The sequence below is a fragment of the Amaranthus tricolor genome, chromosome 7, assembly GCF_026212465.1.
Source record: "Amaranthus tricolor cultivar Red isolate AtriRed21 chromosome 7, ASM2621246v1, whole genome shotgun sequence".
Classification (NCBI taxonomy): Eukaryota; Viridiplantae; Streptophyta; class Magnoliopsida; order Caryophyllales; family Amaranthaceae; genus Amaranthus; species Amaranthus tricolor.
The window spans coordinates 14,977,946-14,985,131 of record NC_080053.1 but is presented as its reverse complement, the minus strand read 5'-3'; positions in this window follow the sequence as shown (position 1 = coordinate 14,985,131).

Here is a 7,186-nt window from a genome sequence, read left to right as displayed (position 1 = left end):
ACAAGGAAGCCCAATTAATAATACAATATAATATATGGTTAATGGTCCAACACCCTCCTCAAGTTGAGCAAACAAATCATAAATGCTCAACTTGCAAAGAAAATAAGTAAACTATGATACCCCAAAGCTTTGGTAAATATATCAGCAAGTTGTTCGGTAGTACAAACATGATAGGTGACAAGGAGTCCGGATTGAAAAGCATCTCGAACGCAGTGACTATCAACCTCTATATGGTTTGTGTGTTCATGATACATAGGATTATGAGCCATGTGAAGAGCAAATTGACTATCACAATAAAGATGAATTGGATGAGCAGAAGAACCACCTAGACTAGCATGAAGAGCATAAAGCCATTTTAGTTCAGCAGCAACGTTGGCCATAGAACGATACTCACCCTCAGAGGAGGAGCGAGAAACCGTATGTTGTTTCTTACTCTTCCAAGAAATAGGAGAGGAACCTAGGAAATCTATCCAACCAGTAAAGAAACGTCTAGTAAAAGGACAGGTAGGCCAATCCGAGTTACACCAAGTAGTTAAAAACAAGTTAAAGAGTGAACCCAATACAAGGCCCTGACCAGGACTCCCTTTTAAATACCTCACAACACGAAGAGTAGCTTCCCAATATGACTGACGGGGCTGATGCATAAACTGAGCAAGAACACGAACAACATAAGCCAAATCAGGGTGAGTAAAGGATAAATATATGAGATGTCCAATGAGTCGCCTATATTGAGCAGGAAAAGAGTATAAGGGATTAGTGTCAAGAGCAAGAGGATGATTTTGCTCGAGAGGAGAGGTAGCAGGCTTAGCACCCAACAAACCAGTTTCAGAAATAATATCTATAATGCAATGTATTTCCACTATGAAAAGAAAAATCCATCTGAGCTACGAGCCACCTCAATGCCCAAAAAATACTTAAAAAGGCCCCAAATCCTTCATATGGAAACACTCCCCCAGATAACGCTTGAAAGTAGTAAGAGATGCAGCATTATTACTAGAGATGATTATGTCATCCATAACACTAGAAGATTAATACAAACAAGGCCTTTGTTGAAAGTGAATAGAGAGTAGTTAGAGGAGTGAACAAACCCATAATTTTGCAATAAAGAAGCTAGTTTAGCAAACCAACACCTTGGAGCTTGACGAATGCTGTAAAGAGATTTGCGAAGACGATAAACTTTTCCAGGAGCATTCGAACTAAAACTTGAACGTAATTTCATATAGACATTCTCATCAAGATCACCGTGGAGAAAAGTATTATGAACATCCATTTGGTGAACTTCCCAATTACTAGAAGCAGCGACAGCAAGAAAGGCACGAACAGTAACCATTTTAGCGACATGAGCGAATGTCTCGGTGTAGACAATCCCTTCAACCTGATGATTACCAAGAATTACAAGGCGGGCTTTGTAACGTTCAACAAAATTGATTACCGGCTTTTAGCTTCGTTAACTAAGAAGCCAAGTTATACAAACAATACTTATAACACCCTAATACAACTACAAATAGCGTAGCGATAAGTCGAGGATCGAACCACGAGGACAAGGCTAGCGAGATAAATGACGTGACGTAGGAAGGTTAAAGGGTGAAAGGGTGTATAGACTAGAATACAAAAAGCAATAAAAAAGCAAATATAAAGGTAACGATAAACGATAAGAGACAAACGGGGATGGTAAAGATCCACCCTAGGTAGGTTTCTAAGGACTCATGGAGAGCTAGGTCAAGAGAGATCGAAAGGTAATCAATCGAGACACTCTAGATAACGAGGGGAGTTTGTGACCCTATAAGCCACACAAACGACCCATAATCGCCCTATGTCTCCTAAAGAATGGCAGGATAAGAACGAGAACCAAACCTAGGGTTTCACCAAACCACAACCCCTAAGGGAATTACTTGCACATGCTAGAGATTACTAAGACAAAGCAAGCAAATGGAAACATGATGGAAAGCATAAAGGGCAGAAATAAACCAACAAGAAACAAGAAGGCAATAAACGATAACAAGAAATAATGAAGAACAAGTAAGCAATAAATGAAGCAACTACTCAAAGCAAATGTGAAGAAAGCAATAAAGAGTAGTAAATGAAAGTATTAAAAGACAAGAAAGCAATAAAAGATGAAATAAACTTACATAAACCAAAGGTTGAAAGAAAGAATAAGAAAAATCAAAGATACAAAGCTTGAATGTAAATGAAGGCAATAAATGAAAGCTTAAACTACACTAGGGCATAAATGAAAGAGAATGCAATAAAGATTGATGTTCTAAGTTGAGAGGGAGTCTCTCAAAGTAGGCATAGCTATTACATTCAGAAATGAGGATATATATATAGCCTAGAAGCAAAGGGAAATAAAAGCCCTAAAACAACCCACGAGGTACGGCTTGCGAAAAAAATAACACGCACAGTTTTATGACCCATTCACCCGAATTAGTGGGGCATTCGCCTGAATGGGTGTTGATTCGCCCGAGGAAGCAGCTTTGAGGTTTCCAGCACGTTTGAACATCGTTTCCTTGAAGTTTGAACCCCATTCGCCCGAATAGTCATTGTATTCGCCCGAATGGACTCTGCTTCGGTGTTTTCAGCAGCTTTAAACATTTTTTCTTGAGTTCCACTGACCCATTCGCCCGAATTGGGGTCCCTTTCGCCCGAACCAACCCCCATTCGACCGAATGGGTGGTCGAATGTCTTGATTTCTTCTCGAAATGTATTCTTGAAGTGCCGGAAGGTCTTTGAACTTTGCGAGGCTTCTGGGGGTGGTTTGGAATGCTTTGAGAGGTTTTGGTACGTGTGTCTCATCTTCGATAGTGGTGTTTAAGTCTCGAACTCATGCTACTTGATCTCAAAATCTCCAAAAATACCTGAAATGACCTTAAAAAACCTTGGAGACAAAAGCAAGGTAAGATCGAGTGGAATATGTATAAAACCAATGTAAAATAGCGAGACTTGACACTGTAATGGGACATAAATGTGCTCTAAAACGTGCACATCAACTATCGTCAAAATGTTATTTGATCTTGTACACCCATTTACAGCCCAAATCCTTCTTCCCGGGAGATAAAGTATCCATCACCTAGGTTTCATTATCTTCGAGGGCACGAAGTTCTTTTTGCATTGCCTCTCGCCACTTGGGATATTTCATGGCCTCATTGAAATGTTTGGGCTCAATGCCTGCATCTACAGCCGCAAGAAATGCACGATGGCACAAAGAAAAATTATCACAATTAAAGTGAGCTATAGGATAAGGAGTACCTGAGAGACATGAGGGAGCAGAGGAACATGGAGAAGGACTCATTTTTTTCACATTGTTAGTGACATAATCACGAAGTAGTACACTTGGCTTTTTATCTCTATGACCACGTCGCACTAGCTCAGGTTGAGCAACATCATTAGACTCAAGAACAAGAGGAGGAATTGGTTCCTCATGACCCTTAGAGGGAGACATATTAGGGTTAAAGTTTGGGAGGAGATTGTAAAATCAGATGGAGAGGAAGAAGAGTTATCACTTGGCCAGAGCAAAATGAATAAGAGTTAGGAGATGATGTGGATTGTGTACTTTCAATAGGAGAAAAGAAAGTTCTGAATCATCTAAAGGGGAACCATAAAGATCATGAGGAGAACACTCAACGTCACCGAGAGATCAGGTAAACGGAAACTCATTCTCATGAAATTGTACATTCCGAGAGACAAAGAAGTCTCTAGTTTTAAGATCATACACTTTCTACCACTTTTGACCTGTCGGATATCCAATAAAGACATATTTTCTACCTCTAGAAGGAGATTTATTACCTTTAGCTTTTTTAATTGTGAGAAAAACAAATATCCAAAAATGTGCAGGACATCAAAATTAGGAGCATGATCAAAGAGAACCTCAAAAGGAGTTTTATTGGCAAGTAAACCAGAATGTGCACGATTAATCAAATATATTGTAGTAAGGATACATTCTCTCCAAAAACTAACAAGTAGATTTGCTTAAAACATCAAAGCCCTACTAACATTCAACATGTGTTAGTGCTTATGCTCAACACGCCCATTTTGTTGAGAATTTCCGATGCAAGAAGATTGAAAAAGAATACCATGTTGGCAGAAAAACTCAAACATGCACCTAAACTCTGTTTCATTATCACTTTGGACAATTTTCACTTTGGTCTTGAATTGACGCTCAATCATGAAAAAATAGGAAGTAAAAAATTTATAGACTTCTGTTTTAGTTCTCAAGAAATTTACACAAACAGCTCTAGAAAAATCATCAACAATAGTTAAAAAATAAATTGCATCACAAGAGGAGGGTGTAGTATAAGGGCCCTACAAATCACAATGTATGAGTTCAAAATTCGACTAGCTTTGTGATTACTAAGTAGAATACAATCTCGTGTTTGTTTTGCCACTGGAAAAACATCACATACATTATTCAGTTTTTTCTTTGAGATACTGAATCGAAAAGAAGGCAGTAACTTGACAACACGTTATGAGGAATGTCCCAGTCTTCCACAACTTAAAGTCACTCAAATCGGAAACCACAACAGCATTAGTAGTTGCAACAGTCCTGAAGTAATAAAGTCCCCCCCTGTTGTTCACCTGCTCTAATAAGGTCTCTGATGGTTGGTCCTGTATAGCACATAAAAAATTAGTGAATTGTATAATACATGGATTAACAATCGTGAAACTGAGATCAGATTACGTTGAAAATTGGGGACACATAAACATGTCGCAACACAAGTTCATTTGTTAAAAACATTTCTCCTTCCAATGATTTCCATTAGGGAGACCAACAGGACACGCATGTAGAGTATGAGTATTATGCAACCACAAAAAATCTCCAGAAATGTGGTGTGAAGCACTAGAGTCAATAATCTAATTTGATAAAGAAGACTCACCAGCCATTCTAGAATTAATGTTTTGTTCATTGTTAATCAAATTAAGTAACACTCGCATTTGTTCTTGTGTAAAACCAGCAAGGGGTGTTCTACCCTCCTTTAAGCATTGACTTGATTCATTGGTAACAACATGGACACGAGCCCCCTCTCGAGTGCGATTACTACCACTATAATTGGATTATTGGGAAATGTTAAACGAACGACTAGAACCAAAAGAAGGATGTTGTGTACTTCCCTGTGCACGGACTTGATAACCGGGGTTTTCGCACGTCATTAATACTAAGCCCGAATCAAAAAATATTTATAACACCCTAATACAACTACAGAGAGCGTAGCGGTAAGTTGGAAATCGAACCACGAGGACAAGGGTAGGAAGACAAAGGACTTGATGCAGGGAGGTTAATGAACTAAACTACTAGAAGTAATAACAAAGCAAATATAAAAGTGGTGATAAACGATCAAAGACAAACGAGGATGGTAGGGATGCATCCTAGGTTGGTCTCTACGAACTCATGGAAAGTTAGGTCAAGGGAGATCGAACGATAATCAATTGAGACACTCTAGATAATGAGAGGAAGTATGTGACCCTATAAGCCACACGAACAACCTATAATCGCCCTATGTCTCCTAAAGGGTGGCAGGATAAGATTCCAATCGAATATCAATCAATCAATCAACAACAACCTCAACCCTAACCTAACACATGAAAAAAAGCTCCAAACTTAGGGTTTCACCAAACTAAAACCCCTAAGGAAACTACTCACACATACTAGAAATGACAAAAGAAAAAGCAATAAATAAAGAAATGGAGAACTTTGTAGAAATGGTTAGAGACAACAAGGGGGGAAGGGTGGTGGTGAATTGTTGTTTGATAAGTTTAAGTGTTTTTGCCTTATTTTTGCGGAATTAGATTGCGGAATTAAAACTTAAACTTGATGCGCAAAAGTAGAAAGAGGCAACACAATTTTTACGTGGAAACCTTCTCGGCAATAGAAGGAAAAACCATGACCCCCCGAGATTTCAAATTCTCTACTATGTTTTAGGCAATTAGTTACAATTACACTAAACAAATAAACAAAACTAGACCAACTTCTCTTTCTCTTTCTCCTTCTCTTGCTTCACACGAAGCTTCTCTCTTCTCCCCTAGACTTTCCCAAGTCTAGTTACAACAATCCTCTCTAAAACCCTTTACAAAGACCAAATACCTAAGGATAAAAATTAATGAGTTGCACAAGAAAATAGTTTTAGGTTAATTGGCAATTTTGGAGCAAAAATATTTCTTGTTAATTTTTCAATCTTACGCATCTCCACTTAAAAAACCAGTTAAAGATAACTCCTTTTATATCAGAGCTTTACGTATGTAAGTGAAAGAAATAACTACCTACTACATCCTTAATCCTAAAATCAAGGAAGAGTAAGTGGAACTTGATTTGCAAGAAATAATGCCATGGTTTTATTTTCTAAAATTAGGCAAGTTAGTTTTTCTTAATTAAACCAATAATTCAAGCCTATTTATGTGGATAAAAATTAAGAGAAGTTTTCTCTACCTTTAAGAAAAAGTACCGGTTATTGTTAAAAGAAGTTATAAAATGCTCTCCCAACTAACTTAACAAATTAATGATGCAACAAATTAATTTGACCCATACATCAACTAAAAAACTCAGAAAATATTTTCTACAGAATTTTCAGCTGATGTTGATTCTTCCAGACTTGAGTCTTGGAAATAAGGCACTATCTCCACTCATCAACTAGTATCGTCAAATTATCAACTTAGGAAAAATAGACCTCCCATCTACATTTGACATCATACAACGATTTTCCTGATCTATCTTTCTTGGATATATTTGACATGTACAAAGCTCATAGACTAAGTCGTAGGCACTATCAACGATTTTTATGAAGACCGGATATCGACCTGCTCACAATCTCTAAAATATAGTTGTTTTATCTTAAGTGTAGTCATCATCAAAACCTAGAAGGGCTATCAAATTCCCCCCTTTTTGATGATGACAAACTTGTCAACAAACTTAACCAAAATAGAGTAAATCTAATGTCATAGAATAAGCTAGAGATTAAAGCTACTCTATATATAACTTAGCAAATTAAATCATCACAATAGAATTTACCAAGTACATATGATAAAACAGATTACTCTAATAAACATAAATAAACGGTGTATGGACGGTTTCATGGGTGGTCACTCAAGAGATAATTTTGTTCATACACTTAATTAAAAATGTGAATAAAGGTGGATCATGAAGAGTTAGTGGGTAGGTTCATAGAATAAGAAGTTAGTAACGGTTTTTCGAAACGGT